The sequence below is a fragment of the Megalobrama amblycephala genome, linkage group LG3, assembly GCF_018812025.1.
Source record: "Megalobrama amblycephala isolate DHTTF-2021 linkage group LG3, ASM1881202v1, whole genome shotgun sequence".
In the NCBI taxonomy this organism is placed as follows: Eukaryota; Metazoa; Chordata; class Actinopteri; order Cypriniformes; family Xenocyprididae; genus Megalobrama; species Megalobrama amblycephala.
This window is the reverse complement of record NC_063046.1, coordinates 35,646,068-35,672,915: the sequence shown is the minus strand read 5'-3', so window position 1 is coordinate 35,672,915 and position 26,848 is coordinate 35,646,068. Positions and strand designations below refer to the sequence as shown.

Below are 26,848 nucleotides of genomic sequence, written 5' to 3'. Positions count from 1 at the left end.
TCTCATAGTAGCCTACATTTAATGCGGGTTCTATGGCGTTATTATATTGAAAAATGTCGAGAACGCATTATTGTATCACGAGAGCCCATCAAATGCGGATTCCTTTGCACAAAACTGGACGCGCGCGCGCTCTCGCTCAGATATATTGCATCTGCGTGCTCAAACTTTGTCCTCCTGCATGTGCAGCCGTAAATCTAGAATTGTCTTCTCTCCAGGATTTAATGTTGCCATAAGCGCAACATTATAGTGTGGGCACCCACCGGCAGAAACATTAATTGGCGCATATGCCAAGTTTCCCAACAAATGTAAATCAATATTTACATAGCAGTTTTAAATGTATCTGTCTCACGTGTCCCGCATTGTCCCGCAAAATCACATCTACTGTCCTGCAACAGATTAATAGCCAGGTGGTCACCCTTGATGCATATAATTTAAAGTCTCTGTTACACATTTACACTTCGCTTTTTTGCCTCGGGTAAAGCAAGGAAAATGGCACCTTACCTGGCATTTAGGTGAACAAGCAGATTAAACGATAGCAGTCGTCTCTTCGTGAAGGTGAAAAGATCGCCTGTTTTTGTCTATTTTATGTTTAAATTTAAAATGTTTTTGATTTCAACATAAAGCTTACGCTTAGCTTACATGTTTTGCCACTTCCGTGAGAAACATAATATATAAATCTAAAGTATTACTTCATATATAGTAATATAATTTATAAAACATTTAAATGTAGTGCGTTTAAACATGACATCTATGAAATATAGTGGAAGTTATATACAAAGAGAATCGCAATGCTGACCAGCCATATTCAGTAACAACTTTTGGATTTTAAATAAAAATAAGTAAATGTATTGTATGTGATATACAGCCATTGATCAGTTGCGCACTGCAAACGCAGCATCTGTGAAAACACAATAGCGCGTGCTGCATGAACTACAAAGGTATGACGGCGGTGCTTCTCCGCTCTCCTCCGCTGGCCTCCCTGCATTGTCTTTGGTCGATATTAACCACATTTCATTTAGACAAAAATAATATCCAAAGCTTAAAGCCTAAAGAATTACCAACGTGCACATATCAGAATGTTTAACATGGTGCTGTAAACTGACCTGCTAACTGATGCTATGTCATTAATCTGTTGTAATCACCTCAGGAGTCACGGTCGAGAGGAACGAAAATCGAAAGGTTGATGGCTTTTTTATTTGCATGTTTTTTTTTTAACTACTATTTTTAGTATTTTGTTACAATTATCGATAAAATATGCTATTTCTAATCGTTTAATTTTTATTTTATTATTATTATTTTTTATTTCTGGAAATCATCTCGCGACCCCTCCCTCGCTGTCGCGACCCCGCCTTTGGGAACCACTGGTCTAGAGCAGGGGTGTTAAACTCATTTTAGGTTGATGGTCGGATTAGAAACAAATGAACAATGTGCGGCAGAATTACCATTTTTTCTTTTTAACCTTAATGCGCTTATAGTTGCATTAATATTAATCATATAAACAACAAATTAATTTGCGAGAGAACTAGTACACTGCTCTTTAAAACAGCATTTGTTTTTACAGCAAAACGACTATTAGATTTATTTAAATGATGCTTTATTTAATATTTTTTATTAGCACCAATTTTTATTTATCATGGCCAATTCCATTTTTTAAGCAAATTGGCCGATTCTGGTACTGTTTGCAGATTTATTTATTTTTTTTAAAGCAAATGTATTTGTTGTTAATGTTTTCACAGGCCAAACTGGCCTTAAACAAAAATGTGTAGCTCTTTGATATTAGAGGCAAATACTGAATTTTATCACAATCCCAACAAAGATGTTATGAATAAGCAGTTGTTTTTAATTTAAATTATTGTATAATTTCAAGATTAACAGCAAAAACAGCATTGTCTGACTTAGGGCTGGGCGATATATCGCATGCGATTGTCGCGCATTTCGTCAGTAAAGCCGGTTCCCTGATTACCGCTAAATCGCCATCACCTGCTTTCAAATGGAGCGGCATTTAATAGACAGAGCCTTAGATCACTGATAAGCTACGCAGTATCGCGTTCATTATCGAAGGCGATTCATCTGCGATAATGAACGCGATATTGTGTAGCTTATCAGTGAACTAAGGCTCTGACTATTAAATGCCGCTCCTTTTGAAAGCAGGTGATGGCGATTTAGCGGTAATCAGGGAACCGGCTTTACTGACGAAATGCGCGTGACAATCGCATGCGATATATCGCCCAGCCCTAGTCTGACTTTAGTTTTGTGAAATTATGCTTCATAAAACACCTGCACAATCAGCAGACGGACTGAATGAAAATGCAAATTTAATCTCTGACAGTAGGTGGCGCTTTTGGAACAGCAGCGATATAGCGTTTCCTTGGTTACTGTTATACACAAAGCTACTTCATACAGAGATGAGAGGAAATGCCATCAAAACTTTTCTGAAGACAGTCCCCTTCAGAGAAACATTCATATCAACCCTAATTCAGTATTTATATTATTCTTCCTATATTTCGCGAACAGTGAGCTTGTGCAGTATTTTCTCTGCTGGCGCGTCTGTTCTCCTCTTTGTGTCCGTATTTAGCGTGCATCTGTGTTAACGTCCTGTTTACAGACTTCATAAATATTTCCATAAATTAAATTTTGTGAAATTATTACAAAGCAGTTTGTTTGCAAGCCCGGAATAAAGATTGACCAAAATAAATCTAAAAACGTTTGGATTTATGGCCAATGGACTACTGCATCTCTATTTTTATTTTATTATTATTTTAATTATACTTCAAATCACCCCAGATTGGACAGCTTTGCTGTATGTTTGACACCCCTGGTCTGAGAACGTTTATTAGCTGTAAACCCACTCAGCGTAACATGCATCGGCGATCGGCCACATTTTTACATGACGCACCACCCAGCACACCCGGTTAAAAATACTGAATAAACCGATAATAAATAAATATATAAACTAACGTTAAACAAAAGGCGCCGTTTGCACAATCTATCCTCCTTGATTGTCTCGTTAAGATGACGCAGTTCCAAAAAAAAAAAAAAAAAAAGAGTGTTTTGGCCCCTTACACCCTTCATCCCTCCGGAGGAAACCACATGAATGGATTAGGGCGTAGGAATGCGCACTTCCCAATGGAGCGCAGGGAAGGATACTGTGTAAACATGTTTCCCACTGGATTTGATTCATGCGCAGGAGTTTTTAAATACTTATAAATTCTCTTCTTAGAGGACAAGACTGCAAGTAAGTTTTAACATATTCTCGATTACAGTTAATTGTAATTATTATGAATTTGATATTGTATGTGTAAGCGTGATTTAAATGTGAAGTTACAGAAGTGTTCTTATCATTGTTATTTATTCTGCTGCTCCGAACAGATGAAGAATCTTCCAGAAATTACAATCTTTTGAAGGCCACGGATGATAAAACATGAAGTTTATTGATAAAGAGTTGTTGAAAACGAGTGAGTTTATGAAGGTTTCCTCCCATTTTCTCTTCCGTTTTACACTATTGTTTTTGTGATGCGAAATCGAAAGTATTTTTGAACCAGACATTTACAGCAAACATGTAGATGAAGTAGACATATTTTTTTATTATTGGATCGAATATTTCAGTTCATATATATAAATTATGATTAATAGTTATACAGTATGACTATGATAATTCAGGTTACATTTACTCCGTTATTTTAGGATCATTTGAAAGTAATGAAATCAAAATCAAGTAATGATCAAATGACAAACGATTCAACAATTAATAAAGATTGGGTAAATATGATTGTAAAATGATATTAAACTGCAATAAAGAATATAATAAATTGTGTTCAGTTTCAATATTTAACCCCAGAAGGTAAAACTTCTGTAATTCAATTGCATATAAAATTTCCATCCAATTTATTCACATAAATCCAACGTAAAAAAGGTAACTTTTACTTAAGCTTCCCCATCATGTTCAGTTGACTTGAATGAATTAAATAAAAGTTATGGTAACTGATAAACTGCAATTTAAGCTTGTGTAATACATAAACCTTACTCTTTTCAAATATCTTATTCTTACTTGCTTTATATAACTACCTTACATTTCTTTATTTATATTAAATAAATGGTCAAACACGTGTTACATTTATAAACATTTATTGTCACAGTTGCTCCAGGAATAAAAAGAAACATCTAATCTGACAAAAAAATAGAACATAATGCAGTATTTCAACAGTTTACTGCAGTTTTGTGCCTTCTCCCAAACTAACACAATGGTGTGCTAACAAGTTCATAGATCAACAAGGAACCAAATTTCAACATTAAACATTATTTTCACATATTCAAGGTAATATTGGGATCTCACTGCATAGCATGGTAATCAGTTTGTGCTTTCGCTTATCTGAAACTTGATACAGATCTGTAAATGGTTACATCCCTTGTAAACATTTGTTCAAACAAATAAACAATCAGGACACTTGGGGGAAAAAAGAAAAGCAATCTGAAGGATTATATTTTACTTTACATATAACAGGTTTTCTGTTGTCCGTCACATTTCAGCATTTAGTCATTCAGTAAGTGTCCTAATCACAAGTTAACTTCCTGGACAAGAGCTAACATCTCTGTTAAAGGGTTTATTCGCCCAAAAATGACATTTCTGTCATTAATTCCTCCCCCTCATGTCACTCCAAACCCCTAAGGCCTTCGTTCATCTTCAGAACACAAATTAAGATATTATGTGTGTACAACATCAACTGCGTAGGAGACTGACATGAAAAGGGAAATCATTTTTTTTGTTTTGCTCAGAAAAAGTATTCTCATCTCTTTATACTATTAAGGTTGAACCACTGTAGTCATGTTGACTATTTTAACGATAAGTCAGACAGTAGATCACCATTGCCAGTTTGCTGCCTTCATTTGTTGTTATTTGGCTCCAGACTCCAGTGAGCATTTGCATTATCATTGCTTATGGCAACAAATTAAGTATAGTTTATGTAATTTGATCAGGTTGGTCTTGAATCCATTTCATTCATGTTGTATAAGAGTAATTTGGAATAATAATAGTTATTTTATACATTTTTAAATACATTTTATTTGAATTGTTTGCTTGATTTCAATTAGTGGCAAGAATATATATATATATATATATATATATATATATATATATATATATTTTTTTTTTTTTTTTTTTTTTTTTTTTTTTTCCGTTCCCAAATGAATTCATATTTAATCCATGAATCAGTTAAACTCATTAATCTGAAATGATTAAGATCATTCAGTTATTTTACATGTCAATATATTTGTTTGTAACTCACTTTATTTTATTGATTGTTGTTGCTGTTGTTGGTAACTCAGTATTCTTCATTCTGTTCTTCAATAATTCTTCATCTCTGTGAAATCGTGTCATTTCCAGGTTGAGTGATTGATTGATTGATCTGTGTTCAGTGTCAGTTTATCTGAGCGAGGAAAGGTCTCTCTCTCTAAGATGAGTCTCTCAGAGAAACACAGGTAACACTGCGTCTGTTTCACTTTAAACTCTGCTGGAGTTTGTGTTTTACTGTGAATAACAACAACTCTAGACATTGATATATATTGGAAATGCTTTAAACAACTTCAGATGTAAACTTCTTAAATTAACTCTGACATTGTCTGTAAAGCACCATTTGCTCTATATACAATATCACAGTTAATAATTTGTTAATTACTAATCCAAATACATGACTTTGGTTTTTTGGTCATTTAATTTAATTGAAGTTTGCTAACAAAACTCTGTCGCACAGACATTTCTGCTCTCCATTTCTGTCTTCTGTCATTTCTGTCCATCTCTTAAACTAGAGTCAGGTATTTTTAACATATTTAATCTCACTCATGTACATTTAAAGAAATCATTAATCCAGTGTGAGCCCGTAAAAAAATCTTTAATTATAAAACTGTAAATTGTGTGAGTGTGTGTATTTCTGTGGAGGATTAGATAAAGACACGGATGTGTTTCAGACACAGTTTATCCTCCTTTACTAAAGTGTTTCTCTCTGTTCTTTGTGTCATTAGAGTAAGATCAGACTCACATGTGTCCAGCTCTGTGTCTCTGAAGAGTGATCATTCTAAAAAAAAAGATCCACCAAGCTTCAGTGGGGAAAAACCATCATCTGATAAAAGGTATTTTGTGTGTTTACATTATAGTGTTGCATTATTTGTCCTCAGTGGTGTATGTGATTGAACTTGACTGAATAAAACAATAAATCACAATAAAACTCAATTCCTGGGAACCTTATGGAGCTCATTCCAGTAACACAATTACACAGACAGACACAAGGAGGCGTAAATTCACTATGGAAAATAGATCATGCAACTAAACATGTATATATCCATCCATCCAACCATTATCATAAATGAACAAATTCACAGCTATACTGCATTTAATTACTATTTGCAACATTAAACCTTTTCAAATTAGACTAAAGTATCTCCTGTAGTAAAGTGTTTCTCTCTGTTCTTTGTGTCATTAGAGTAAGATCAGGATCACATGTGTCCAGCTCTGTGTCTCTGAAGAGTGACGGGTCAAAAGAGGGATTTCCACCAAACTTCAGTGAGAGAAAACCATCATCTAATAAAAGGTATTGTGTGTGTTTCTAGTTTTTGGTCACGCACTGACTGTGTTTAGAAGTTGTAAACATTTTAGATCAAGTATTTATCAGAGTATTCACAGCTAATGCTTTATTCTCTTTCTGTAATATTTTGACTGGATTTTATTTGATTTATTTGATTACAGGCTTCAGTATGAGACATTAGACTCAGACGTTCAGACTCACAGGAAACACGAGAGTTTCACAGACAATCTCCTGTGGATCTTCCAGGTAGGAAAACACATTTACATAAATGTTCAATATTTATAACTAGTGGTTCAACGGATCACAAAACTCACGGTTCGGATCATATCACAGTTATTAAGTCACGGATCGGATCATTTTTCGGATCAGCAAAAAAAAAAAAAAAAAAAAAAAAAAAAAAAATATTGGGGGTGGGGGCATTTATTACTTAGCCCACTTTAACTACTTTGATACCACAGCAGAAACTACTAGCCTAACTAATACATTATTAAAGGCAAGTGAACAGACTGTAAAAAGAACAAATACTGTACATCAATTACAAGCACAGATAAATACAACATAAAGTTAAAAATAAATTATAAGGTCTAACTGTAGTATTAATTTTCGTGTACAGAAATGTAGTGATTAAATGTAAAATGACACTGTTCACTTTATAAATTTAATATAGATTAATCTTTGTTAAAGCTGTGTTTTGTTGTTTGATTTACATGACAGACAACAGCAGGTATTTATATTTTGCTGTCACTTTAAGAGTAAGACCCCATGCACGCGCACATCAGCTAGATACACATCCGAATTCTCACCTCGTTCAATTAAGACATAACCGAATATATTTACGAGAATATTTGCCTAGAGAGGTATTTTGACTGACAAAATGCGTGCATGTGTCCATCCAAGTGCATTGAGGACACGAAAGAGAAATCAATTGGGAGTTCGCAAGCGATCTGAAACGCGCATCTGTGTGTGTGTGTGTGTGTCTGCGCATCGATAACAGCGCTGCGTGCAATACCGAAATATATCCTCTTTTGCCTCTTCTAGCGCTGGAATGGTTTTATATCTATTTAATGTGTAAACATGCAAATGATAACCTTTCACTCTATTGCGGTTAAACTTGCAGTTGATCCAAGAATCACATGCGTCCCGAACAGTGGCGTAGCAAGTCAGACCCGGGCCCATATGCAAATTTTTTTTACGGGCCCCCCTTGGCTTCGCGGACTTTAATATGAATAAGATATCATCATTAACAGCACTACAGTAGGCATACTATACGATCCTCCATCATTTTGACTTTGCATTGCAGATCTATTTCAAAAATTAGACTTTGGAATTTCAGAATGATCACAGCATCATTTCAGATGCGATGAGTCCGAAGATTATTCCAGTTATTAATTAATTATTCTGTCACAGACTATTTTTAATGCACATGTTTTATTCCTAATAAATTTACTATTAGTTTCTTCTCTAAATTTGTTTTCATCACGTTTTATGTGCATTTTATTTCGTTGAATAAAGAGTAGCCTATCCACCCCAACGAGTGTACGAGTAACATTTATTCACATCTTGTGCAGTATCTTAAAATGTGCAGATGTAGTCGTTTTTTTTTTTTTTTTTCAGAAAACCAATATGACTCATTTAAAATTCTGTACTACTGACATTACTACATGCATAAGTTTCAGAAACCCACTTTAAAAATGACAGAAAAGCGAATACCGGCCAAATATAGATCATCGCTAAGACATGGCATGGACCATTTTTTGGTCCATTTATTCAGATTCTTAATGATTTTCAGTACATTTAACATAGATAGGCTATAGCAAGTTATTGACAACATTATTTCTATTATACTTCATTTTTCTGAACATATGTACACAGGTTCTGTCTCACGCACAGTCGACGCGCGTGCGAGATTTTGAAAGTATTCGGCTGCAGAAAGACGCGTTCGGCGTGTGCACTGCGCACTATCTAGTGGACTTTTGTTTTCAAGCACTCAATTCACTCTCGCATGGGCTGTTTTCAGTACACACACTGTCCGTGCCATCACAAAAATTGGGCTGCACGCGGACGGGGAGTGCGGACGTCCGCGAACCCTCCTGATGACACAAATTTCGCGATGCGGACGGTGCGCGGACGCCCGCAGTATACTTTGGGGCTAAGCCCGTGATAGCGGGCCCCCAATCCGCCCGGGCCCATATGCACGTGCATACCTTGCATGCCCAGACGCTACGCCACTGGTCCCGAACCATGGGGCTTGGTCCGTACGGGTCACGGATCAACAACGATCCGTTTAACCACTATTTATAACCAACAAATATGTTATTGAACAAAGAAATGTTATTTAATTCCTCTTGATCACTTTTTTTTCCCTTTTTAAGCAAAATTTTTAATTTTTCTATTTGTTAAAAATAACAGCTGGTTAGCATGTTAGTCTTTTAACTACAGATATTGTAATTATTGAATAAATAGTGTTAACCAAATGTAAATACAATTTGGTTTAAATAAAGGCTCTGAAACGGTTTAAGGAACGAAAACAAAAAACAGAAACAAATGAAGTTTTAACAGAAACAAAAATGAAATCAAGTTTAAAAGCTTATTTGAAATTAGCATTAACTGGTTAATAATGTTGTTTCATCAGATTAGCAGTCAACCAATCGTGAATTCAAATAGTACAGTCTATGTAAAAGTGACGTTGATGCATCAAGCGAGAGTGAAAGCTGTCAAATCATCACAGTTAAGATGCAAGACAATGTGCTGCATTAGCTGTTGGTGTGTTTTGAAACCAGCGAAAATTGTTGGTTAGTGTAGAATTGCTACTATTCAGGAATTTTTTTTTTTTTTTTTAAATGAATAACACCTTGTCATTTATTATTATCGCTTTATGTATGGTCAGACACTTCCGTGTTTTGTTATATTTTATTTTCCAAAATCAAGGTCAAGTAGAGTTACAAGGTTTTTCATAAGAATGTCTAAGATTTGTGTTTTGTCCATCATTAGAACGACTGCATCTCAAGCATTAAGTGCATTGCATTAAGTTTATTTCAGCTTTTCAGGTTACAAAGGTTATTTTAGCTTTGTGGGCGCTCGATTAATATATTTGGCAAAAAGCTTGTGTATAAAAGACAAAGTGTTATTGTCATATAACTAATGGCAAATACTAGACTAAAGCAGACTGTATGGATCTCTTCACGTCACACTGTGGGATCTCAGCTGTCATTTATGTCACACTGTACGACAGTCAAGATGCGTTAAAAATGGACGCACACATGAAAAATTGTCCAGAGTTTTACATCATCAACCCACACATGTTCAGTGACAGTGAGCTGCATTACACACGGGACTGAAATGGTGTCTAACAAAGAAATCTCTAGCGTTAATTTTGATCACAGCTTGTCTTGAAAAAGACAATTTGATGTGTGTGTCATAGGAGAAGTCACTGCAGGACTGTGCGCCAAATCTTCTGACACTGCCAGAATTTGATCGCAACAGTCATTAATCGGCTGTCAGTGAACGTCAAACTAGCGATCAAAGACTACAGATTTTAGCCTAGGATTATAGGAATCTTTTAGGATTTTCAAAATTTGTGTCAGATGACCAAATCAGGGCCAAAATCGCCCAGTGTGCACCCGCCTTAAGACGTTCTTCGCTCCTCAAATATATAAAACATTAAGCTTTGCACATCATGTTTTGAATAAAGAAAACGGCGTACTTATTCATAGAACCAGGGCCCATATTCATAAAAAATCTTACTGCAAAGAGTAGCTCCTAGTGACAAAATTCTAAGAAAATTCTTAGAAATGTTTCCTCTAGGAAAAAATATGCCTGTAATTTCAAAGTAAAAGCTTATAATACACACTATAAAAGCAATATTTTTTTTCTTTTTATTTTCCCTCCTTAGACAACAAACCAATCACAGTCTTCAAACGACTATGTCATATGTAGCAATGGGGTCAGCCCCACCTCCTCAGTATGATAAAAGTTTTTGTCTTTTCCTCGCTCAGAGTTCTCAGATTGGTCCATAATCGCTCTTAAGCTAAGACTCATACGTATAAGTTTTTAAGCTAAGTTAAATTCCTGAGAGGACTCTTAGAAGCTTTAGGAATACGGGACCAGTTCTTTATTTACCCTTATACTGCAAAGAAGCAGAGACAGTCTCTAAAATGTGTGCAGTACTTGACTCACAATTGATGCGGTGTAGCCTCTGTATGAGGTTTGACGACACTTTGAGGATGCACTTGAGTTATGAGGTTTAGTCACAAGCTCTTAGAATAAATTTTAATTCAAGCTCTGGTATAAATTATAGACAAAAAAAAGTTTTTATTTCCAGTTTTTAAGCCCTGGCTTAAGTTGTATTATTCTGTCTTTTTTCTTACTTTTGTTTGCAGGATCTTGAGACCAAAATAATCACATTTCTGAAGAAAGAGTTGGAAAAGTTTAAGAAAATACTACAAAATGAGAACACGCAAAACTTAGTGAAGGACTTTAATGAGAATGGATGCAGTACCAAAGCAGCAGCTCTTGATCTCACACTACATTACCTGAGAGAGATGAAGCAAGATGAAGCTGCTGATGCTCTAGAAGGTCAGAGACTCATGATCATCTGTCTGATTGACACTTATAAATGTAGGAGAGAAATTTAAGACTAAAACTATCTATTTTCTGTTTCTGTGTTTAGATGAGCTGCTCTTAATTCGTCAGCTCAAATGTGGCCTAAAGAAGAAGTATCAATGTGTGTTTGAAGGAATTGCGAAGCAAGGCGACTCCACACTTCTGAATAACATCTACACAGATCTCTATATCACTCAGGGTGGCAGTGAACAGGTCAATACTGAACATGAGGTCAGACAGATTGAAGTTGCTTCCAGGCGTCATGAATCTCAAGAGATACAGGTTAAATGCACACAATTGTTTGAAGCTCCTGAACAAGACGAGGAGATCCGAACTGTACTGACAAAAGGAGTCGCTGGCATCGGAAAATGTGCAAAAGTTTGTTCTGGACTGGGCTGAAGGAAAAGAAAATCAAGATATCAGATTAATTTTTCCTCTTCCATTTAGAGAGATGAACTTAAAGGAGAAAGAAATACTAAGTTTGATGGACCTTATAACTCAGTTTTTCCCAGAGACAAAAGGACTGAACCTTACAAGAAGGAATCAATTCAAAGTCCTGTTCATCCTTGATGGATTGGACGAATGTCGTCTTCCTCTGAAGTTTGATTGTAATGAGGCGTGGTGTGATGTATCATCACCAGCCTCTTTGGATGTTCTCCTAACGAACCTCATGAAGGGAAATCTGCTTCCTTCTGCTCTCATCTGGATCACCACCAGACCAGCAGCTGCCAGTAAGATTCCTCCTGACTGTATCGACCGGCTGACAGAGATACGAGGATTCAATGATGCACAAAAGGGAGAGTACTTCAAAAAAAGATTGACGGATCAGAATCAGGCCAACACAATCATTGATCATGTTAAAAAATCAAAGAGTCTCTTTATCATGTGCCACATCCCAGTCTTCTGCTGGATTTCAGCCACTGTTCTCCAGAACATTCTGGAGGAGAAAAGAAATAATGATGTGAAAAACAATCAGGCTGATGAGATCTCTAAAACACAGCAGGAATCAAACACTGAAGACACTCCCAAGACTCTGACACAAATGTACACACACTTTCTCCGGTTTCAGATCCAGCAGAGCCGCCGAAAGTATGATGGAGAATACACACCAGATGTTTCCTGGGATAAAGACGCCATCCTTTCACTGGGGAAACTGGCATTTCATCAGCTGGAAAGAAACAATGTGATCTTCTATGACACAGACCTGGAAGCCTGTGGTATTGACGTCTATAAGGCATCAGTGTACTCAGGCATGTGTACCCAGATCTTTAAGGAGGAAACAGGGATCACTCTTGGTACCATGTACTGCTTTGTTCACTTGAGCATTCAAGAGTTTATTGCAGCCCTTTATGCACATCTGTTTCTAGACATCAACAAGAAAAGTGTGTTTGATCACGAGTCTACAGAACAGGAAAACAAAAATAAAAATTTGCTCAAGACTCGTTTTGCACATCTGTTTCTAGACATCAACAAGAAAAATAAAACTATGATTGATCTTCTCAAGACTGCAGTGGACAAGGCGCTCGAGAGTGACAGTGGACACCTGGACCTTTTCCTTCGCTTCCTCCTCGGTCTGTCACTCCAGTCCAATCGACGACTCTTACAGGGTCTGTTGACACAGCAAGATGACAATGACCAGATCAATAAGGAAGTAGTTCAGTACATCAAGCAGAAATTAGAAGATAATCTGCCTGTAGAGAGATCCATCAATCTGTTCTACTGTCTGAATGAACTGAATGACCAAACTCTGGTGAAGGAGATCCAGACCCACCTTAGCAAAGGAAGTCTCTCATCTGGTGACCTTTCACCTGCCCAGTGGTCTGCTTTGGTCTTTGTGTTGTTGACATCAAAGGAAGAGCTGGAGGAGTTTGAGCTTCATAAATTCAAGAAATCAGACGAGTGTCTCATTAGATTATCAGCAGTCATCAAAACCTCCACAAGAGCTCTGTAAGTCATTCAGTATATTTTGTCGTGTTTTGCTCTTGTGATCATCTCATCATTGTATTAGCTCATACTTGAGGAAAAAAATGAATACATTTTATTCAGATGCTCAAATTGTAAAAAATAAAATAAATAAATAAATAAATAATAAAAGAATAGAATAGAATAATTTGTAATTTGGTACAGATGTTATTTATATATTGGCAAAAAGCAAGATGTAATTCTGAAAGGTTGTAATATAAAACAATTAGATTTTATATAACAGCTTAAATAAAGTACATGTATATTATCAGTTGTCACTCTGTATCTCCCAATAATTTTATATTTTAAATGCTTAGATTTATGAGTAGTTCTGTACTTTTAATTGTGTGGGACAAAAACGTAATGTAATGCAAAAGCTTGTTGTATCATATTTTATGTACACATTTTAAGATGGTCTGTCTACAGTAGTCAACATTTGAAGTGGATCAAAAAAGTTAATCAAAATTGTCCTAAGAACTAAGTTGTCCTAAGAGGAAAGTTTTAGGACAACTTTGATGAAAGGTTTTGATCCACTTCAAATGTTGACTACTATACAAATATTTTTTATCAAGTTCAAATTCTATTTATTTTTTCAAATATTTTTTTTAATGATTTATTATATATTAAATAAATAAATTTATTATATATTAAAATAATAAAATAAATATAAATTCAATTCCAGCCATTGTTATGGATGTGTTTTTACTATCTTTAAATTAATGATAGATCACCCATTGGCCACTCTGCTCTCTAAGACATCGCTATCTGCCATCGGTTGACCACTATGAATAATCAGTAAAAACTAAATAAAAAAACTGTTTATGTAATAAAAAAAGGAAAATATATTTAATATTTGTATGTAGAAAGATGTATTATATGTGTTCCATCTAATTCTGTGTTGTAATTTATTTCCCTTGTAGGTTAAATGATTGTAACTTAACAGACAAAAGCTGTTCAGCTCTGGCTGAAGTCCTCGGATCAGATACCAATCTGAAAGAGCTGAACATGAACAATAATAATCTGAAGGATTCAGGAGTGAAGTTGCTCTGCACTGGACTGAAGAATATAAAGTGTAAACTGGAGATACTGAGGTAAGTTGAGCCACAGGAGTCACATGATGAGAGTGAGACGTGATGACTGACAGGATGATGCTGGAGGCAAAAGCAAAGGGAACTTTTGATAATAACAGTTCCATATCTTAAATTAAATATAAATGAGTTAGCCTTTGTGTTTTTGTTATTTTTAAATCAAGGAGAAAATCCAAATATCTTTCATCTATCTCTTTTACATGGGCATACCATTTCATCAGTCCTATTTGTTTTGTTGATAAATGTTTTATGTTTAATAGTTTGTCAGTGTGCTATTTTATTGTATTTGTTGTATTTTTTTCATTGAGAGTAATATTGAATCGACACTAAGCATTAGTTTTAGGGATGCAGGATATATCAGGATTATCGGCTGATAAATGGTCATTTTTAATGTTATCGCTATCAATGAATGAATGAATGAATGACCCAGGCATTTATATAGTGCTTTACTGCTGTACACCCAAAGCAGTTTACAGCCACGTTGACACTGCCAGTTTTTGGGATTGACAACCGCATTTACTAACAGGTGTGAGTCTTGAAATGTCTCATTCACACAACAGCTTACAGTAATGTTTGGAACACTGTGTGAACATGCAACGAGTGTCAAGCTCGTATTCTCTTACTAATAACCATAATGACAGTGACCAACGTAATATTAAAGATGGCGACATCCATAAAACTAAAATGTATTATCACTTTTGACATGACAATAGAGACTAATTGAACCGCGAGAACACAAACAAAACACCGGCTTTCTAGCACTATATGACATGACAGACAACTAGTTGTCAAGTGCGTTTCTGTTTACACAGTGCAAATATTCTGAGAATGTGATTGTGAGTCCTGAAAATTTACGGATGTGAGTTCGGTTATAAAATGCTGTTGTCACTATGTGTAACATAACTGTATTAAGCATTTAAATACAGGACTGACAACCATATTCTGCTGCTGTGTGAACATGGCCAAAGTCAGTTAGCCTTTTCCAAGGACCATATTTTCTAATATATATATATATATACAGTACAGTTCAAAAGTTTGGAACCACTAAGATTTTTAATGTTTTTAAAAGAAGTTTCGTCTGCTCACCAAGGCTACATTTATTTAATTAAAAATACAGTAAAAACAGTAATATTGTGAAATATTATTACAATTTAAAATAACTGCCCTAGTGAAAAAAAAGTATACTTGCAGCAAGACTAATTATTAATATATTTCAAGTGTGTTAATGATTAGTTCATTTAAAGTGTGCTATTTTGAAACAACTTATTTTGTACTAAGTATATTTAAGTTGAAATTAAGTAGTATTAAAATACAACTTTAGTATACTTATGTGTACTAAATTGGAACAACTTCAAGTATACTTAGTACACTTTAAGTATATGCCTGTGTAGGGACTAATTACATGCTTGATTAGTGATATTAAAGTGTACTTAGTTTGTGTTAAAAGTATATTTTTTGTTATAATATACATTGTATTATAAGTATACTTTATTTCTGTTATAAGTATACTTTTGTGTTATAAGTATACTTTATTTCTGTTATGAGTACACTTTGTGTTATAAGTACAGTTTATTTGTGATTTAAGTACAATACAAAATAATTACGAGTGTCTTCAGAAAACACAAGTAATATACACTGAATATATTATTTTACAGGTAATAGTATATACTGTATGCTCAGTACCTTTGGCTTATTCCAAATATTAAACATTACACACTTTGCAGTCAATAACAATACACTTTGTTATTACTTATACTTTGTATAATATAGTCAACATTTGAAGCGGATCAAAACCTTTAATCAATGTTGTCCTAACTTTTTTGATCCATTTCAAAAGTTGACTACTGTACTTTGAATTACATAATCTCACACAATACAGTTGTGCTACTATTTAAATACAGTTTAACACTTTTTCCCAAAGTTGAATGCATTTGTTTTCAAGGCCACTAAATTAAATAAAATATAAGAACATCACTAATGAAGAGACATATTTCACTGACAAATCCAATGGTTTTTATTTAAACTTAACATAGATTCAGCAAAACTTACCATGTTTTTCATTAAAGAAAAAAAATATTGGACCATGGTGACCCTCAATACACAAATAGGCCTACAAATTACACATTATATTCCATTTTCTGATGAGCTTCTCATTGTGTCTGATGGCATTAAGAACAGCATCTGTTGACAGAATATACCAAAGATATAAGACAGCATGATCAACTCTTTATTCACGTTTACAATAGTCTGTCTAAATCCTACATTGAACCAATACTATTTTTGAACAGTAAATGAGGATTAGCAGCAGGAACTGTATCAGTATGGCATGTATTTATTGTTTTCGGTACAAAGACAAGCATAAACACTTTATGAATTAATATCGTACAGAATACGGGCCGATTTAACCAATCATACAAACATGTGCCATAAACCACCACACACAAACTCAAAAACGAGATATCAAGCTGAAATCTCGCTCTCCGTTTGTTAAAGAAAATAAAATAAAGTTTGTTAACTGGTAGACTACAACTCACCTCCCAATAGCAGCACTTTTCTCCGGTTCTTTCAGGATCGCGTAGGCCATTAGATTAGCCGGTTGTCGTCGCCATCACGGTCAGTCTGCGATGTCACTTGATTGAACTGGTCAGAATCCCCAAGATTGAGCGATATATTGCGCTTTCAGTGTTTTATTAAATAAATCATACATTGCGACATTATACTTCACCTGAGTGACTGAGCGAGAGGATTCAGACGACGACCGTGATGTCAGCCGGCAGTGAGCAACAAAAATCTGATTGGTCACAGACCAAGTTGAAGAGATATTTGAATTCATTTGAAGTCTCAAGTTTAACCACTCAACATATGTTTTCTCATGTAACATTACTTGTGCTGCTGGTGTGTTGTTTAATATAGATTTGTGTGTACGATTGTAAAATGATTCTGCCAGTGTAAAATTAATAAACATTTAAACATATTTGGAAATTGTATAGGCTACACTGCATTAAATGGGCTTTTAATGCATTAGTCATAGGCTACTGAAATAAATAGCACAAGTAATATAATGAATTTCAATTATGAAGAAGTAAACTTAAAAAATATACTCAAATTTAACATTAGATACACTACAACTTAAGGATATTAAATAATGTATTTTTTAAATATACTTTCAGTGCATTGTTACAATGATCATTTTCAGCACACTGTTAAAATATACCTCAAATATATTTTTATAAAGTGCAAATAAATACATTTTTAAAAAATAAACTGAACTTACACTTCAAGTATATTTTTCTAAAATATATTTTTTAGAAAATATACTAAAGTACAATTATTTTAAAGTGTGTTAAAAGTTGCATTGTGAAAATATGCTACTAATATACTTTTTATATATTTAATGATAGTACATTTTTTGTTAGTATATTTGCAGTGTACTATAGAAAATGGGAATATATTTAAAATACAATAAAGTATACTTTTTTTTTCACTAGGGTGTTTTCTATTTGAATATATTTGACAAAGTAATTTATTCCTGTGATGGCAAAGCTGAATTTTCAGCATCATTACTCCAGTCTTCAGTGTCACATGATCCTTCAGAAATCATTCTAATATGCTGATCTTCTGCCCAAGAAACATTTAATGTGTACAATTGTACAAAATATTTGTGTACAATATTTTTTTTCAGGATTATTTGATGAATAGAAAGTTCAAAAGAACAGTGTTTATCTGAAATCTAATCTTTTGTAACATTATAAATGTCTTTACTGCCACTTTTGATTGATTGATTTAATGCATCCTTGCTGAATAAAAGTATTCATTTCTTTAATATCTTTTCAAAAAAATAAAAATAAAAATTCTTACTGACCCCAAACTTTTGAACGGCAGTGTATAATGCTACAGAAGCTTTGTATTTCAGATAAATGCTGTTCTTTTGAACTTTCTATTCATCAAGGAATCCTGAAAAAAAAGTACACAACTGTTTTCAACATTGAAAATAATCATAAATGTTTATTGAGCAGCATATCAGCATATTAGAATGATTTCTGAAGGATCATTTGACACTGAAGACTGGAGTAACGATGCTGAAAATTCAGCTTTGCATCACAGGAATAAATTACTTTGTCAAATATATTTAAATAGTACATGGTTATTTTAAATTGTAATAATATTTCACAATATTACTGTTTTTTACTGTATTTTTAATTAAATAAATGTAGCCTTGGTGAGCAGACGAACTTCTTTTAAAAACATTAAAAATCTTAGTGGTTCCAAACTTTTGAACTGTACTGTGTATTATATATCCGCAATGTTTGATCAGATGCATAAGGCAGAAAAAATATCCCATAGTGTGTTTTCAAAGCTTAAAGTTATTAATTCAAGTGTTCTTTTTAACATAATATATGATCAAATGCTTTTTTTCGAAGATTAACATACTATTTTTAATCATTTTTCATTATTACATAGCCAATTTCACATGTACGTGTTAAAGAGGTGGTTCAATGCGATTTCACTTTTTTAACTTTAGTTAGTGTGTAATGTTGCTGCTTGAGCATAAACAGTATCTGCAAAGTTACAGCGCTGAAAGTTCAATGCAAACGGAGATATTGTCTTTTAAAGTTATGGCAGTTTAATGCCTACAAAAACAACCAGTTTGGACTACAATGGGTTGGTGACATCATAAACCCTGCAAAACACGCCCCCAGGAACACGCAATAAAGTGGGCGAGGCCATGTTGCAGCATGTGGAAGCGGAAGTTGTGTACGCCGGACATGAGTGGCTTGATGCGTCAAAAGATAATAGAACCCATTATAATCTGTGATATTTTCTACACTGGATGCACTGTGGAAGACAGCTTCCAGAAACTACATGAGTTCAAAGCTGGATTTGCACAAAGGCTTTTACTGAAAGATGAAGCAGTTCCCACTTTAAAAGCAGAAGCTGCTGCTTATTGGCTTCAGACTGTAAGTACGATTTATTGTTTGTAAATGTCTTTTAAGCTTATAGTTCTGTTGCTATTTTTTGGTTGCATCAAGGATATAAACAAAGACCAACTCGTTTTTGCTTCGCTAGCCCGTTAGCTAAATTCTAGTGCATACTTCAACAAAGGCCAACAAACTTCTATGTTCATAATAACAGTCGTTCATGCTATAAATTAAACACTACCTTTACAAAAATGCTACTACTCAGTCATGTATTCGGCTACAGTAAAGCTTTAATCAGGATAAAACTGTATATTGAAAGCTAACAAACAGCAGTGACAGCATATCTAAACACTTTGACACAAATACTAAATGAATACCATTCATAAACGTCCTTTAAAAGCCGTGATTGCAGAGGTTCTGCTTGACCCTCTTCCTCTGGGTCTGATTCGGCTCAATTTGATACAGCAATATAGACGCCATTATTTACATTTTCACCAAAGCCCATGTAACGTGGCGTGGCGTTTCCGGACGCTTCAGTGAATCACGATACACTGGGCCAGCTAACCAATCTGAGCACATTGTGTATTTTGGGATGAAATTTACCACCTTGTCACATACCAATTTCATCACAAAATGTCCCCCTATAAAAATCACATTCTGGGGGGTAAAACCTTGGTAAAATGTGCATTCCAAGGGCTAAATCTCATGATATTTGGGCTCGCAGACAAAAAACAACCCGCAGCAACAGTGGAAAAAGTAGCCCAATTCCGCAGGAAAACCACAGACTTGGCAACACTGTTTGATTCATTCACTCACTCACTCACTCACTTTTTACTCGATTTGAATGTCTCCCCTCCCCCAGTTTTTAAAGTTTAAAACCAGCAGATCATATAGAGAAACACTTTGTCCATACCACCCTGTCACAGTGAACCACCCCATTACATTTGCCACCCCATCACAGGGACATTTTGTTAAGTTTATGGAAAGAAAATGAAATATTACATAAATTAATGTTGAATGATGTTCTTGTTGTGTGGACTAATCAGATAAACGTGACTTTATTTGTATTTAAGTGAATTCATTTTTTCAGTACAAACAATGAGGCCATTGAAATGTCAAATTCATATTTCAATATTAAAAATCTAAGAATAAAAAAAATATTAAATTACAGACTTTCTATTGATGGTTTCCAAAAAAGGGACATTTTACTATTAGAAAAACATTAGATTTTAAAAATCTATTTCTTGTTTTACTCCTCCAATAGCATACATATTGTCCATGACGAGGTGGTACAAGAATGGCTTCCTTGCCTAAATAAAAAGATTTTGTATGGAAGCATATGTGTAGCAAATTTCAATTTGAAATGTAATATGCAAAATGGCAATGCAATATGTTAAATGGCAATGCATTTCTGTATTTGAATTTACATTTTCCATATCATATGAGCAATGTTTGGAGCAAAATGATAATTCATATTTAACAATATAATTTACATTTGCTATTTCCTAACATAGTTTTAACATATAATTTAAACATATATTTTAACGCTTTATAAGTTGCAAAATTAAAATGAAAATGTATTACAAAAATGGTTATATGTTTAACATGTTTTAAAATTTAAAAGTTTTAAAAGTTAAAAAAATTGTAGCAAAATGACCATTTAAATGTTATTTTTTCGTAAATGCATTTGCACTCAAAGTTAAGAAAATTGCATTTTCATTAAATGGCCCGCAATGAATGTAGCAAAATGCAATGTGGATTTGAAAATGCATTTCGAGCGGATCACGTCTCCGCCCCGCCCTGTCAATCACTGCGTCAAGGCGGGGCCAGGTGTTGTTAACATGGCGGCAGCAGAGCTAAGAAGAGCGAGGCATAAACTGATGAAGCTGAGCAAGAACAGAGAAATGTCAATGTTTCTGAAGATTATGTGCGTCCGTCAGTGATAGAACCAGTACATTATTAGAGACATAGATATTTACTGTTAGGACGACTCATAGAGAACAAGCCTGATGCTCTTGCACCTTATCGTGAGGTGAGCACGCTCACGTGTCTGTAGAAATGCTGAAACAGACGCGTCAAGTGAGCGGTGCTTTACAACCAGGCTACTTACTCATAGAAATAATCTTTAAACAAGCGGTCCGAGATTATTGCTTGCTCTATCAGTATGGTTGTGTTTTTCTCTTTTTATCGTTCTGATTACTGTTTATCCATCATTTATAGGCCTATTAATTAAACAATGTCTAGTCAATATGCTCATGAGTATTATTTATAATAATAATATTAATAATTTCTGTTCCCAAAAATATCTCTAAGCCCATCTTTCACATAGAAAGCACTGTGGTCTGACGTGAACAGGTGCTGGTGGTGTGATGGTGTGTAGGATATTTTCTTGGCCCATTTGGGCCCCTTAGTACCAATGGACCATATACACGGGACGTTCTTTAGAACTTATGCAATAATATAAGCCAGCTGGAAGACTTCCCGTGAAACGTCACTTGTCTTCAGTGTCCCTTTAACAAGTTACCTTTAACAAAATCAACAGTACTTAGTTTATAATCAGAATATAGTGTTAATTTAGTTATTCAAACATAAGACAACATTAAAAAGATGCATCCCTCAGTTCCTCCTCAGCAAATTAAATTTACTGTAAACTAAGGGTTTATCGTGCACTTCGATTCATTGAACAAAATGTGAGCTTTCACAAGTATGCTGAAATCAGTGAGCTTGTGCTGCAGTGACTGACAGCTTCAGTCAGTGATTAAGGGAGGGAGAGCTGGTTTTCCTGTAATTCGTGGACAAGAAAAGTTATTGTTTTTCATGAGACTTTGTGAGTACTTCTTACTTAACCTTGACATTTATTTTTAAACCTATTGATTTTATGATGTTTAATATTTTTTTCAAAAGTGAAAAGTGTGGAAACAATATTACATGAAATGTCTAATATGAGCCAATAAATGCTCCTCTGCCGCCATCTGCTGATTAAAGTGGTTATTAATGTGCTTTTTATTTTTAAATGATAGTGTTTTCTATCAAATGTATTTCCTATATCTTTAAACGTTTGGTTTACAAATGGGGACAATCTCAGAAGGATGAACAAATATTTTTGGTCATCAAATTAAAATAACATTTAAAGTGCTGGAAAAATGTTGCGTGTGTGTCTAATAACAAACACCGTGTTTCTTATTCAAACGTTCCCATTAGCTTCATCTTAATTGCTATCAATAAAACCGGTTTATTGGCAAATTAGGTAGGATAACTGCATTACAATATAAATACAACATTAAAAAAGGCAACCTGCTAGTTTTGTGTCGATGTACAGCGAGTACAGAATGACAGCCTACAGTTCACCGGAAATGCCCCAGCTGTAAAAAACCAAGTAACCGTGCATATAGTCAATTGAGCATCATTTAAACACCACAGCTCCGTATTGTTGCTGACCATGTCCATCCCTTTATGACCACAGTGGACCACCTTCTGATGGCTACTTCCAGCAGGATAACACCATGTCTTAAAGCTCAAATCATCTCAAACTGGTTTCTTGAACATGACAAGGTGTTCAAATGAGCAAATTTAGACATCGCCAGTGAATTTTAGGAGCAGGTCTGGGTGAGGTGCTTTCTAGTGTGTGAAAGAGGGGTTTAAACATCATTATTTTTTGGGAATAGAAATTATTAATATTATATAAATAATACTCATTAGCATCCTGGACTTTATAGTTTTATTAATATGATGGATAAACAGTAATCAGAACGATAAAAAGAGAAAAACATACAACCATACTGATAGAGCAAGCAATAATCTCGAACCGCTTGTTTAAGATTATTTCTACGAGTAAAGGAACCTGTTGTAAAGCACCTTTTTAAATTCAGTTAGAATGGGGGGGCGCTCTTCCGACACCGTATGGAGTAAACGTGTTTTACAATAGCTCTACACGAATTTGTAATAATTTTAGCCAATACACCTTGTAATCGTCCAAATACCACAGGTTTCTACTTCTGAACATCTGGAACAATGCCAAAACACAAAAAAAGCATAAAAATTGGATACAGAAGAGGCGGAATCTACAGAAAACACCACTGAGCAACAGTTGGCTAATGCTAATCTAGCTAGCGGTGAAACGCCAACAAATACAGACATTATGGAAGCGATAGCAAAATTGAATGGCTCATTTGACACAAAGCTTGAGGTCCTTTCATCTACTTTATCAGAGATGAAAGAAGCACTCACCAACATAGGTACCAGAGTGGCCACGACTGAAGAAGCAGTCAAAGTTCACGAAACCCACATTGAATCATTGGAGAAATTATGTACACTCTTGGAGGCCGAATGTGAGAAGCTTAAGGAAAAGACCTGCGATCTAGAGTCAAGATCTCGGAGACAAAACATCCGAATCGTCGGTGTAAAAGAAGGTGCAGAAAAGGGTAAACCTACCGAGTTTGTGACAAATCTGTTGACGCAAGTGTTGGATGTAGGGAACTTTGAACGACCAATACAGGTCAACAGGACACACCGCTCGCTACAACCCCCAAGAGACGGTCGGTCATGGGCATTTATTGTTCGACTGCACCACTACCAAGTAAAAGAACATATTCTACGCCTGGCAAGATCGAACAAGCTGCAGTATGAAGGAAAAGAGATATATATCTTTCCAGACCTCGCCGCTGACATCTTGAAACAGAGACAGAAGTTTGACGCCATACGAAAGAAATGCAGGGAACACGAAGTGAGATTTCCTTCCAAGTTCATTGTGACCGTGAAGGACAAGGAAACGAAAACTTTTGTTTCACACGAACAAGCAGAGGCATATTTACAGGGCGCAGTGGAAAATTGGTGAAATGCAGACAACGTTGTCATGATAAGTGAGTATTTCATGATATGTGCATATACCTAGTCTAATCACTAGATGTCAGTAGTGAAGTACTTACCGGTGGGCGTTAGTCCTACATGAAGGAGACGTATAGTCATGTTGTGAAGTTGCACCATGTGCGGACCGTTCTGTAAATAAAAGATGTTTTGTTAGACACAGTTTCATTAATTGAACAACAAACATTACATGGTACCAGGAGTGGTAAGAAGTTCAGATAGTCGTTATGGAAAGTGTAAAACCGCCTGACGCTGTCAACTGGACGGGAAATATTGACTGTGAGTGGCGAACATTTAAGCAACGATTTACATTGTATTTGCAAGCAGTGGGGCTGGATGATCAGTCGGATGCAAGAAAGATTGCTTTATTGCTCACCGTCGCGGGACCGCAATCGATCGAGGTATTTAACACGCTGGTGTTTGATCAAGCAGAAGATAAAGGAAGCTTCGAGAAAGTGATCGAGAAATTTGATTTACACTGCTTACCAAAAAAGAACGAGACATTTGAGAGGTATGTTTTTCGTTCACGTCTGCAACTTCAAGGAGAGACATTTGATAGTTTCTTAATCGACCTCAAATTGAAAGCAAGGACATGTAACTTTGGATTGCTACATGATTCAATGGTCAGGGACCAAATACTGTATGGAATAAATGACAAGAAAATGACTGAGAGATTGTTGAGAGAAACTGAGCTGACATTAACTGATGCAGTACGGATATGTCATGCCAGTGAAGTGGCGCAGCAACATGCTAAAACATTTAGTGAACATACAAAGACTGCTGCACATGAAAGTTTGTCAGTAGCTGCAGTGACAGAGAGAGCTCAGAAACAAAGCTCATCAAAATGGAAACAGCAAAATGAAAAAGAAATGTTCAAGTGTAAGAGATGTGGCAAAAGACACAGACCAAAGCAGTGCCCTGCCTAGGGCAGAACCACTTTGCAAAGCAGTGCTTGACAAAAAAACATAGTCGAAGCGAACGAGTCCATGCAGTGGAAGAAACTGCTCTGAGTGACACATTCTTTGTGGGCATGGTAGAACAGGCTGAAGAAAACAGTCTTGTGAAGGATAAGTGGACTGCAGCTGTAGAAATAAATGGAGCAACAATAATGCTGAAATTAGACGCAGGAGCCAAGGCCAATCTGATCTCTGAAAGAGATATAAGAAAAATGAAAAGCAAGCCACATATTAAACCAAACACTGTGCATCTCAAAGCGGACAGAGCATAGAAACAAGAGGAACATGCAAAATCAAAGTAAAAGTGAAAAGTAAAGAACAACACCTTGTGTTCGTAGTCGTTCCAGATGGACATGATTCAGTGTTGGGAAACAAGGCATGTGAAGACTTAGGCCTAGTTAAAAGAGTAGACAGCACAAAATATGGCAATACACAGAACAGCGTTGATAATATAGTAAAACAGTTTCCGGACATTTTTGAAGGGTTTGGAGCGCTTCCATTCACCTATAAGATACAGCTCAAAGAGGATGCAAAGCCAGTGGTCCATGCTCTGAGATGGGTACCAGCCCCGCTAAGAGATAAGTTAAAACAGGAACTGGAAAGGATAGGTAGTTGTAGATGGTAGTCTCGTAGAAGTGGAAACATCTAGAGACATTGAAATGACGGTGTTATGACAGAGACACCGGAGGCAGAGATAAAAGCAGTTTGGGTGTTTATTTGAACAATCAGCAGAGCAAACGGTAAGTGAATGGTGAGTATGATGATCTTGAAGATGAATGAGAGGTAATACTGTCCTTTTCTTTGTGTTGCAGATGATGATGGAAGGAGACGCTGGAGATTAGTGATGGGTCGTTCGCGAACGAGCCGGCTCTAAGAGCCGGCTCTTTTACGTGAACGTCGGGAGCCGGCTCACATATCTGAAGAGCCGACTCTATTTTTAAAAACAAAGCCTATAGAAATTCAATCATTATGTAATGAATGATTTAAATTTTATTTAAAACAATAGACTAATAATTCAAAGAATAACATAAAAAAATATAATTATATAAGCCTAGGCGCACACACTAGTGATGGGCATTCCGGCTCTTTCGTGAGCCGGCTCGTTTGAAGAGCCGGCTCGTTTCGTGAGCCGGCTCTTTAAATAATAAACTATGATTTTGACTATGATAGGTGTGAAAACAGTTCTAATTAAATTATTAAATGAAATCATACTCGCAATGTCTCACAATTTCACAAATTGTTTTCACACCTATCATAGTCCAAGACATAGTTAAAACATTTATTATTTAAAGAGCCGGCTCTTTTCAGTGAGCTGAGTCAAACGAGCCGGCTCACAAAAAAGAGCCGGAATGCCCATCACTACTGGAGATGACAGACAGGAACACTCACACACACAGGCAGGTAGGAACACGAGGAGATCTGGAGACGATGGAGACGAAGGAGACGATGAAGACAGGTAAGTATCGCTTTGGGAGTCCTTGAGGTAAGTATACAACAGGATGTATCACAAACGAGACCGGACAGTGAGTGTGTGTGAGTGTGGGGTTTAAATGCTGGAGCTGATGACTGTGGTGATGAACTTCAGGTGGCGGTGATTAGTATGCTGGTGATTGAGTGCGTGGGTAAGGGAGTGAGGTGGAACCTGACGTGTCTGTGACAGTACCCCCCTCCCACGGCCCGCTCCTGAGGGCCGAGGACCCCGACGTCGTGGTGGTCGTCCTCGAGGTCGTGGGGCAGGTCTGTCTGGGTGGTTGGTGTGGAAAGTCTGTAACAGATTAGGATCAAGGATATCATTCTTGGGAACCCATGAGCTTTCTTCGGGGCCATAACCTTCCCAATCTACCAGATATTCCAAGAGACCACCACGGCGCCGGGAGTCCAGG

At 35.7% G+C, this 26,848-nt stretch overlaps 1 protein-coding gene and 1 pseudogene across 1 annotated transcript in view; both read left to right on the top strand.

Annotated features, from left to right (window-relative positions):
* LOC125265197 (NACHT, LRR and PYD domains-containing protein 12-like) overlaps nucleotides 1-26,848 on the top strand; it is a 260,299-nt gene that overhangs the window by 120,034 nt on the left and 113,417 nt on the right. The window lies entirely within an intron of this gene.
* Nucleotides 3,094-14,449, top strand: LOC125265196 (annotated as a pseudogene).